Below are 11,665 nucleotides of genomic sequence, written 5' to 3' on the forward strand. Positions count from 1 at the left end.
CCGCCAACGCTAGCTAACAGCAGAAGAAGATGTGTTTCTAATGGTGTGGTAGAGAACTGAAGAACTGAAGACAGCATTACATGGGGGTAGCCATACTTGATTGACACGTTTTTTATTTGATTATTTTGTTGAAAATGGCCTTTCCTAATCTCTGGCATCCATATAATAAAACCGTGCGGTGTCCACTATTGCTCAAACTGGCGCTTAAGATGTTGTTTGCAATGACTTGCATATTCTACTGTGAGTGGGTCTGACATTGAGAGAGTCTCAGAATATAAATACTTTGGTATCTGGCTTCGATGAAAGATTTACATTTAAATATCATGTGGGCGTTCTTGGGTTGGATGGTCCTCCCTGGCAGAGAGGTGAGAGCTGCGTGTGCAGCTGCCAGGCAGCAGTGAATAGACATGTTCTCAAAGAGCTTTGTGTTGATTTGCCAATACAATAACGTCGGTAGTGTTATTGATAACAGGTCTGTATTGATACCAGGCGGTATGGAAGTGATACCTTGCTGACACAGTCTCCCAGCCCCTGAAAGAGGTAACCATGCAAAACCAAAACACGGGCTAGATCCACAAAGAATGGATTGCACGGATGGATTGGATTGAATGGATTTCATTATGAATTGAAAATGGGGGACCCTGATGTAAACAAGATGAAAGTCTTTCTCTGGTCTGCATCCCCTTAACAATTGTGTGTATTGAGCCGTACTGTATTGTACCCATTCTGCAATCTGTTAATAAAACGTTCATTCAATCAATCAATCTGCACGGTGATTGATTGAATGAAAATGTACAGCAGGGATTGGCAATTAAGTTTGGCCTCGGGCGAAATCTTTTCCAAGCCATTATATGGCGGGCCAGAACCAAAAACAATGTCTTATTTAATAAATTGATAGTGAAATTCTTTTTAACTCTGTGACAAAGCCCACTTATAACTAACTATCTGCCGATTCCGATACAATTTAAAGCGATTCTTTATCATAAACGGTTCCAGACGATATTTCATATTTTGCAAAACATGACTAGTGTCACACCTGGCTTTAGAGGGTTAAAAACCAAATAGTATTTTTAATTTAGTTCATGAATGTCTCGTTGTAAATGGTAAATGGTAAATGGCTGCATTTATATAGCGCTTTTATCCAAAGCGCTTTACAATTTGTTCCTCACATTTTACCCGTTCACTCACACATTCACTCACCGACGGCGGAGGCAACCATGCAAGGTGCCAACCTGCCCATCGGGAGCAATTAGGGGTTAAGTGTCTTGCTCAAGGACACTTCGACAGGCTGCCCGGGAGGAACGGGAATCGAACCGGGAACCTCCGGATTACCAGATGACTGCTCTACCTCCTGAGCCACTGTTGTAATTCTTATATACCTAATGTAGGTGTCTTCTTGAAGCGGATTCAGCTTTTTTTGTTCTGATTTGACGTCAAGTTCAAGTTTCAAGTTTCTTTAATAGTTGTCATACAGAAGTACAGAATACTTTTATACAAAATGCTTCTTACTGTTACGCTCCAGAGACTATCCATAAAGTATATAATAAAGATAAAGTTTGAATGACTTACTGAACTGGTGTTTTTATTTCATACCACACTGCTTGTTTGCTATTTCAGCACCAGGCGCTGTCCACCGACTATTTTTAATGTTGATCAAGCGAGCGTTGCACCTCACTGCCTATACCCGTTATTCACTCTCAACATGGATAAAACAGTATAATAAGCATTCTTTAGGTGGTGGTAGTATCTCTATTTGGACATTATAGCTTAAATATATAGCCTAGCCTATAGTCAGTCTGATATATATTAAAAAAAAATATGATTGCTGGGGGGCCAATTTCGCCCCGCGGGCCGCCTATTGCAGACCACTGCTATACAGGTTGTTATTTGTGCAGAACTTGTCACCAGAGCACCTTTTTAAAAGTCCTCCCCTGGAGAGGGAGAGCTTCATTAATAATAATAATAATATCTTGGTTTTATATAGCGCCTTTCAGGAGACCCAAGGTGCTTAACAGGAGGGGGCAGCTAGGGGGAGGGGGATCAGGGGAACAGCGTAACAACAAAGTAAAAAAGAAAAGAAAAGAAAAGAGGGAAATCATAAATGTATAGTCATTTATAAATTTGGAGGTGAGTTTTGAGTTGGGATTTGAAAGAGTGCAGGGATGTAGCACTACGGATGTTTGGAGGGAGTGAGTTCCAGAGGGTGGGTGCAGCCACAGAGAAGGCTCTGGGGCCAACAGTCTGCATGTTGGTGGTGGGGATGGAGAGGAGACCGGAGTCAGAGGACCGCAGCCTCCGGGGCGCGATGTAGGGATGGAGGAGGTCCGCTGGGTACCGGGGGGGCAAGGGAGTGAAGGGCTTTGTAGGTGATGCGGAGGATCTTAAAGTCGATGCGGGGACTTGACTGGAAGCCAGTGGAGGTGGATGAGGTGGGGGTGATGTAGGGCTGGGCGATAAATCGATTTTATCGATTAATTCGAATTCATGATTTAGGACGATGTTTAAAAATGAAAATCGATTTAAACTTTTTTTCTTTTCAAGAGTCACCTTTTATTTTACAAAAAAGTGATGTTTGGTGAAAGTTAGATTTGCACTTTATTAATCCCAATAGGGACATTCATCTTTGTTTGATCAATAATAACCTTTTAACCTATTAAAATAGTCTTTGAATCTAAATATACTTTCTTTGTGTTGATTTTACATTAATTCCATGATTTACTCAAAGCAAATATATGTTACAAGCTTCGGTCTTAAGTAGAAAAATGCTATTTTTAATCTAGATTAATTACAGAAAATTGTGAGATTAATTAGTTAATTTTTTTATATAATATATATATATACTGTATATTATTATTAAAAAGAAATTAAGTGAAGATTGGTGAAAATTAGGTTTGCACTTCAATCCCAATAGGGAAATTCATCTTGGTTCGACAAATAAAAACAAAGCTTATTTGAATAATTTCCTTGGCGTTTCTAGTTTTTAAGAGAAAAGAATCGTAAAAAAAATCGTAAATCCGATGTGGTGTGAAAAAAATCGTAGATGACATGTTTAGGCCATATCGCCCAGCCCTGGGGTGATGTGGTGCCAGGACTTGGTGCAGGTGAGAACCCTCGCAGCGGAATAGTTGTACTTATTGTAGCCTGTTCAGGGTGTTGCTGCTGGGTGACATGTCTTGGAAGAATATAAGCTGCCTTGGAATGGGTGCCAACTTTCAGATTCATAGATCCCTGCATCTCAACGAGGGGTACAGGTGTAGAGACGCTGCTGAGACTTCTTCTTCAGCAGTTTATTGAGCAATTTGGTGGGGGAAAAATACATTTATACAATTCAATATAGACCGTTTTCTGAGCGTTTAAAAAAAGGAGGGGATCGACAATAGACAAAGCAGAGCGGCACACTGAGTGAGGGAGAGAGGGAGGGAGAGAGGGAGGGAGAGAGGGAGGGAGGAGAGAGAGAGAGAGAGGGAGATAGGGAGAGAGAGAGAGAGAGAGAGAGAGAGAGAGAGAGAGAGAGAGAGAGAGAGAGAGAGAGAGAGAGGAGAGAGAGAGAGAGAGAGAGAGAGAGATAGAGAGAGAGAGGGGGGGAGGGAGAGTGAGAGATAGAGAGAGAAGGAGAGAGATAGGGAGAGATATGAAGAGAGAGAGAGATAAGGGGAGAGAGAGAGAGATAGGGAGAGAGAGAGAGAGAGAGAGAGAGAGAGAGAGAGAGAGAGAGAGAGAGAGAGAGGGAGAGGAGAGTTAAAAGTGGAGCGACAGCGATGGAGGAGCACACATACAAGAAGCCAGGCGCTAAACGTACCTTCACTTTCTCCCGTCGCAGGCAGCAGAACAGACAGTTGTCATCAAACGACCAGTCCCGACAGTCCCTGGGGCTCGCAGCCTGCAAGGAGAGTCACAGAGTCACGTTCTGTTCAACCCGAAGGGCCCTGCTGGGCTTTTCCGCGGGGGGGGGGGGGGGGGGGGTGCCACAGTGGCCGTCTGAGTGTGGCGTATTAGCCCCCTCTAGGCGCTAGTGTTGTCAAAAATATCGAAAAATCGATACATATCGATTCTGAATATTTAAAACGGTTTCAATACTCATTTCCCGAAATATCGATATTTAATTATTCATAAAAAAATATAAAAGAATATAAAAAAAACGTTTGTTTAAGGAAGTTGCATTGTTCATTTCAATACCTGTAATAGTACAGTAGTCCACACACACACACATGTGCATTCAGTTAAGTTGGAATATGACTGTATTACAAACTGTTCAGTTTGTCAGGTACATGCAACACAGATTACAGTGTTGACATCTGTCTGCTTGAGAAAATACCATGTTCTGCAATAAAGATTATTGAAGTGAGATGAACAGTTATTTTTAAATGTGTGATCTAAAGATAACAAAGGGTTTTAAAAGTGTTATATTTATCTTATCTTATAGTACCAGAGAGAAGCTGAGGAGAATCAACCAGCAACAAAAGCAAAATTTATAAATACATTACACATTTTTTAAATGTTTGTACATAAAAAAATTAAAATAAAAAAATTTACATTTTAAGATTGAACCTTTTTCCCTGTGGTATCGAAATAGTATCGAATATCGATACTTTTCAAGGTATCGTATCGAAGTTCGAAATTCCAGTATCGTGACAACACCTCTAGGTGCTCCTGTGTAGTTCCCGGTCCTCCAGGCACAGGTCAAGCCTTGCTCTCGTTACCTGTCAGCCTGGGTTAACCCACTTAAAAAAAGAAATTGTATCCTCTTTTTCCCCGCCTGATTTTCGATGCTTTTCTCCCCATCCCAATTTAGTCGTTATGCCAATTCCCCCCCCTCCCCTACCTGGTTGTTGTGCGCATGTTCCCCCTACTGGTCGGTACAAGGGAACCCTGAAGTCCACCACATGCTTCCTTCGACACATGTGGAGACAGCCAGCGGCTCTCTTTTGACCTGGCAGCGAGGACTCTCATTGGTGAAGCGTAACGCGTCGGAGGTCACGCTGCCTTCACCACTTCCTGCCTTACGCTGAGCAGGCGCCCAGACCTGACCTGTAGGTGTCGCTGTCCACAACGCCAGATTACCACCCACGACTTTCCCTCCCGCTAACTCAGCCAAACGAGTTAGTATGACGATGGGTCCAAGCCGCAGGCAATGCTGACTCAGGGAGTCGAGACCGCAGCCTCTTGCATTGGTGACGAGCGCAATCTCCGCTACGCCACCCCGACCGCCCGGGTTAACCCATTTTTAGACCTAAAACACCTTAACACAATGGCCGCCAACAACGAGTCAACTCGTTATAGCCCGCCAATCGAATTCTGCCAACAACGAGTATACTCGTTATTGGATCGTTATTTCTTTTATTCGCTATTTCCATTCATAATTCATCCTGCTGTGCTGTGGAAATGTGTGGCACTCTGTCTGAGATCGCAACGGTCACGATACCGCCGCCTGGTGGTATGCGGCCGCTATTGCACTCCATTTGAAACTATGTGGCTTGTTGTCTGGGCCGAGCTGGGGCGGGGGTCTAAATACTCCGGCAAGACAAGTGCTTATAACTAGGGGCTGTCAGTTTATCGCGTTAATTAGATTAATTAATTACACAGCAAATGATCGCGTTATGAAAATTAACTCAAAATTTATTAAAGAAATAATAATAAAAATTTTTATGAAATGTTTAAATTTTTTTTTAAATCTCATTCATTCCATAATAACGTAGAATAAACATTTACATTTTTTTTTTAAATGGTCCATTTGCATGTTCTTGGTATCTGATTCTAGGGACATCTATGGATCTCAGGGAATGTATTCCCAGTGTCTGTTACTAGGCTTGAGTAAATTGTAATGAACCAAATGAGAATATCAATTCAAATTATTTTTTTTGACTGTGAATAACACCATGCTAAAATTTACCAGACCTGAAAAATCTAAGCAAATGAATAAAGGAAGATGATTGATTAAACAGAAGGTTTTGTAGATACAGTACTGAATTCTGCATCCGGACACATGCCATTTGAAATATGATTATAGAATATAAAAATATCAGGCCTAAAATGGTTTTATGCGATTAAAATGTGATTAATTCGATTAATTAATTACAAATCCTGTAATTAATTAGATAAAAAAATGTTATCGCCTGACAGCACTACTTATAACACATGCATCGACGAGGGTCCGCCCCCCCCGGGTTCATGTTCAATGCTGAATAACGTTGGAACACGATCGCGACCAGTATTTGGAATGGCAATCAGATAATTGGATTATTCTTTTTGCAGTACATCATAGACAAGTGGCTTGAGTGGTCCATGGGGCTGGGACCTCCTTCGTGCCCCGCTGCTACAGCTTCCCGCGCAGGGTCGGGGTTTGGAACCCCGACCCCACGGCACGCCTCGCGGGCGGCGTCAGGTTTAACGACCTCGACCCCACGAGGTGTCGAAGTGGTAACACGGGCTTGTGTGTTCACGTACGTTCCCTGGTAGCGGGCGGGGCGCATGGTTGGGTAGTCACGGGCCCTTCTGTCCCGCTGTCTGCTCACCCTGTGCGTTTGTTGGGTGCTGTCCCCTCTTTCGCACAGTCAGGGGGGGGTGGGGGGGGGGCCCGGACCCTCCCCGATGTTCTGATGGTTGTAGGGACCTCAGCGGTGCATTTGTCGGGCTCTCCGCCCTGCTCCGAATAAGCGGTGAAGACTAGGGAAGAGCGGAAGTACGGTAACACCCCTTGTTTAAGTGCATGGGCGAGAGTGGGCGTCGCATTAATCAGGTGCAGGTGCATTGTAGCTAAATTCTTTCAGGTTGCCCTAGGGCCTAGGCAACAGGGGATTTCCAATAGAGCAGATCGCTCGCTAGTACTCGTATACTAGGGTTATAGGATAACCTTCATTACAGAGTCGCGCTCGCAGACTGGCAGTGGCTGGGCCGCATTCCAAGAGGAGGAAAACAGCATATTAAAAATCATTTGCTTTGCCGAACCGTCTTAATCACACATCAAATGATTGAATTAATCGTACTGACAATAGCTCCGCGCTCGCTGTGAAGATTAAGTTAGATCATTGATTGCAGGTGAGCTTCATTTGATACAGGCAAACATTGAATTTAGTCACACTGCGTGGGTGCCTCTCTCTCTCTCTCTCTCTTTCTCTCTCTCTCTCTTGCTCTCTCTCTCTCTCTCTCTGTGTGAGAGCGATTTTCTGTGGATTTCAGTGTCTGGCTCTGTGGGTTTGTGTGTCTGTGTGTGTGTGTCTGTGTGTGTGTGTGTGTGTGTGTGTGTGTGTGTGTGTGGTGTGTGTGTGTGTGTGTGTGTGTGTGTGTGTGTGTGTGTGTGTGTCTGTGTGTGTGTGTGTGTGTGTGTGTGTGTGTGTGTGTGTGTGGTGTGTGTGTGTGTGTGTGTGTGTGTGTGTGTGTGTGTGTGTGTGTGTGTGTGTGTGCGTGCGTGTGTGCGTGTGTGTGTGCGTGTGTGTCTGTCTTCATAGCAGCAGTTAATTGTCTCTTGTATTCTGTCCATTAGCATTGGTGTCTCTGATTTGCGCAGAATGTTCTCTTTTTAAATATTTAAACATGGTTAACTAGGAGGCTCTAACATGGTTAACTAGGAGGCTCTAAACATGGTTAACTAGGAGGCTCTAAACATGGTTAACTAGGAGGCTCTAAACATGGTTACTAGAGGCTCTAAACATGGTTAACTAGGAGGCTCTAAACATGGTTAACTAGGAGGCTCTAAACATGGTTAACTAGGAGGCTCTAAAACATGGTTAACTAGGAGGCTCTAAACATGGTTAACTAGGAGGCTCTAAACATGGTTAACTAGGAGGCTCTAAAACATGGTTAACTAGGAGGCTCTAAACATGGTTAACTAGGAGGCTCTAAAAGCAAAATAATTGACCGACACAGAGTTTAGATACCTAATAATAACACTTTAACCTATTGGTAAACAAACGTATTGATGATAATATACATTATAACTGCTGTTGTGACATGGTTATGATGTTTATACTTGAATACGTTTGAAAAATAAAACGATACTTTTGTCAGACAGTCCTAGACAGATTGATTTATGACGTGATGTCATTTGCGGTCCGCCGATGGACCGCACGGGTGGAAGAGGTTAATGAAATCTACTACTCAGGGAAGTACTGCGATTATTATTTGAATGTAAAGAAATATACTAGCCTACCCGGGGAAGTACTGCAGGCTAATTATTATTATTATTCTTTTAATGAAATAGATGTCCATAGATACCAATAATATGCAAATGGGCCTTGTAGAAGTGGAGCAATATTCCATTTACTTATTGTATTTATTTATTTATTGTATTTTAGGCGGATTTTCAGAAAATAGGGCTCCGCGCAGGTGATTGATTGAATGAAAATTGTATTAACAGATTGCAGAATGGGTACAATACAGTACGGCTCAATACACACAATTGTTAAGGGGATGCAGACCAGAGAAAGACTTTCGTCTTGTTTACATCAGGGTCCCCCATTTTCAATTCATAATGAATTTGTAAGTAAGGGTGCAATTAGCACCGTGCAATCCATTCTTTGTGGATCTAGCCCTTGGTGTTCACTGTATCAATATAATATTGATATGCAAAATATTGCAATATATTGCTGCAGCGATTATTTCTGTCTCCCCTGATGAGCGCCCTGCCTGCACCCCCCTCCCCTGCACTGCCCCCCCCCCCTCCCTGCATGGCACCTGTTGGTGTGAAGGTCTGAGGGAATGAAGGCATCACTTGTTATGGTTATCTATGGTTATCTATGGTTATCTCCGGGCAGTGCAGATGTTTCTGAGTGTGACCAGCTCCTCTGTCCTATAATAACACCAGTTTTAATTGAAGTGCAGAATTTAATTGAAATCGTTTTTATATATGTGTAACGGATGGTATCGTGAAGCGCAGTCAAGAATGGCTGGGGTGAGTAGCGGTGCTATGGGTTAAACTCACTCTCACATCCTCAAAAGACGCATAGACCCAGTACTTAGAAGTGAATGCACCTCTTGGTATAGCGGTCTGTGTTGTTACCTGCGGCGTGGGAGACCGGGGTTCGACTCCCACTCGGGGCATCGAAGTGCCTTGGGTGGAGTACAGTGAGTTTGAGAGGGTGAGTGTAACGGATGGTATCGTGAAGCGCAGTCAAGAAGGGCTGGGGTGAGTAGCGGTGCTATGGGTTAAACTCACTCTCACATCCTCAAAAGACAGATAGACACGTTGCGAAGTAGTGAATTCACCTCTTGGTATAGCGGTCTGTGTTGCTGCCTGCAGTGTGGGAGACGGGTTCAACTCCCACTCGGGGCATCGAAGTTTGAGGTGACGTTTGTCACAACCGTTACATATATAATATTGTCTGTAGGTGTATTGCTTTGGCAACATAGGTTTCTCTGTCATGCCAATAACGCTTAACCTAGTTGAATTAGAGAGAGACAGACAGACAGACAGACCGACAGACACAGCAGAGATACAGGTGAAAGAGACAAAGAGAGAGCTAGAGAGAGAGAGAGAGAGAGAGAGAGAGAGACAAAGAAAGAGAGAGATAGAGTCAAAGAGAGACAAAGAGAGAGAGATAGAGAAAGAGAGAGAGAGAGAGAGAGAGAGAGAGAGAGAGAGAGAGAGAGAGTCAAAGAGAGGAAAAAGAGAGAGATATAGAGAAAGAGAGAGAGAGAGAGAGGGAGAGAGAGAGAGGACAGGGAGGGAGAGAGAGAGCGAGAGAGAGCGAGAGAGAGAGAGAGAGAGAGAGAGAGAGAGAGAGAGAGAGAGAGAGAGAGAGATGGAGAGAGAAGCAGGGGATGGTTATGACTTAGGCTGTTGCCATGGTGCTATATGTCTTTTAAAAATCTGTTCGACCCACATAATTGCCAAATGAAGAGCAAGTGAGAGAGATATAAAGAGAGAGATGGAAAGAGATAGATGAAGAGAGGGAGATGTGAAGTGAGAGAAGTGAGAGAGACAGATAGGGAGAACGGGGGACGTTGTCACATGGGTAGGTTGTCACGTTCATTATATTTCACCACCAGAGGATCCTGTCTCCCCATACTTTGGTATTTAAATGTCCAGAATTGGGGTCAGAGTTCACCTACATTGTCATCTTTGGAGTGAAACAGCTGAACTTGAGGTGAGAGGACTTTTTGTGTTTTTTCATGTCCATTTGTAAATATTCCGCTCCTCAGTATTTTTCTTCTAGGCTTTTACACAATTGGTTTATAATGAAACAATTATTACCCTTAAAAAGTGTGAAGGGAAAGCTATAGTTTAGATTGTTGTTAGCTAGCTAACTAGTTGTTAGATGGCTGTTAGCCTTGATGCTATCAAGACATTCCAGTTGGGGTTGGTTGTCACATGTTACAACTATGAATTGAAAATGGGGGACCCTGATGTAAACAAGACAAACGTCTTTCTCTGGTCTGCATCCCCTTAACAATTGTGTGTATTGAGCCGTTACTGTATTGTACCCATTCTGCAATCTGTTAAATAAAGTTTTCATTCATTCATGTTGTGTAGGCTATTATTGTTAGGCCGATTATTGTGTTCTTATATTGTTATATAGGATGGCCTAAAGATGTGTTTCCTGTTTATGTTCATGTTAAGATGCATTAAGTTATGTATTTGTCAACTTGTCAATGCAATTAACTTTCAAATTTAGTTCTTGTCTTCTTTTTAAGATATTTTCCCATTAAAACACATAGTGACAACCAACCCCATAGTGTGTGACAACCATCCCCATGATGGGGTTGGTTGTCACAATGTGTCAGAGTGTCTTTGATAGGTGGATTAACTCTTTGTTACAATATATTGGAAATGAGAGGGATACACATTTCAAGCCAACGTCTTAAGCTTCAATTTATGTAGGAATGACTATTGAAAGATGTTTTTATGATGAGCAATTCACACTAGAGTAAAACGTGTGACAACTATCCCCGTTCTCCCCTACAGAGAGAGAGAGAGAGAGAGAGAGAGAGAGAGAGAGAGAGAGAGAGAGAGAGAGAGAGAGAGAGAGAGAGAAAAAGAGAAAAAGAGAGACATAGTTACAAAGAAAAGATAGAGAGACAGAGACAGAGACAGAGAGAAATAGAGACAGAGAGATATATAGACAGAGAGAGACAGATAGTGACATAGAGAGATAGACAGATAGTTACAAAGAAAAGAGAGAGAGAGACAGAGACAGAGAGAGCTAGAGAGTTACAAAGAAAAGAGAGAGAGAGAGAGACAATGACAGAGATACAGAGACAGAGAGACAGATAATTAATTTCACTGGCAGATGAGTTCAGTTGTTTCAGAGAAACAGGCTCAACGACTCAATAGAAGATCAATAATTTATTAACGTGGACATTTTTCTTTGTTGTGAGAGACATGGGCAATAAACAGAGTTATGGAGAAGGAGAGAGAGGGAAGGAGAGAGAGAGCAGAATAGAGCGAGGGAAGGAGAGAGAGAGAGGGAAGGAGAGATATGGAGAAAGAGGGAAGGAGAGAGAGAGCAGGAGAGAGAGAGATGGAGAGAGAAAGAGAAAGAGAGAGATCGAAAGAGATATAGAAAGAGAGAGAGCAGGAAAGAGACATGGGGTAAGAGAGAGAGGGAGATAGAAAGAGAGAGATCAGGAAAGAGACATGGAGTAAGTGAGAGAGAAAGAGAAGAGAGAGCAGGAAAGTGACATGGAGAAAGAGAGAGAGAGAGGGAGAGAGAAAGAGAGAGATCAGGAA

General features: G+C 42.8%; 1 pseudogene across 1 annotated transcript in view; it reads right to left on the reverse strand.

Annotated features, from left to right (window-relative positions):
* LOC311231817 overlaps positions 1-11,665 on the reverse strand; it is a 101,803-nt pseudogene that overhangs the window by 82,953 nt on the left and 7,185 nt on the right. The window contains exon 2 of the transcript in view: positions 3,800-3,880. The product of the transcript in view is annotated as an uncharacterized misc_RNA (transcript). The remainder of the gene's footprint in view (positions 1-3,799; positions 3,881-11,665) is intronic.

Source organism: Notolepis coatsorum (assembly GCF_963971535.1).
Source record: "Notolepis coatsorum genome assembly, chromosome: 7".
Lineage (NCBI taxonomy): Eukaryota > Metazoa > Chordata > Actinopteri > Aulopiformes > Paralepididae > Notolepis > Notolepis coatsorum.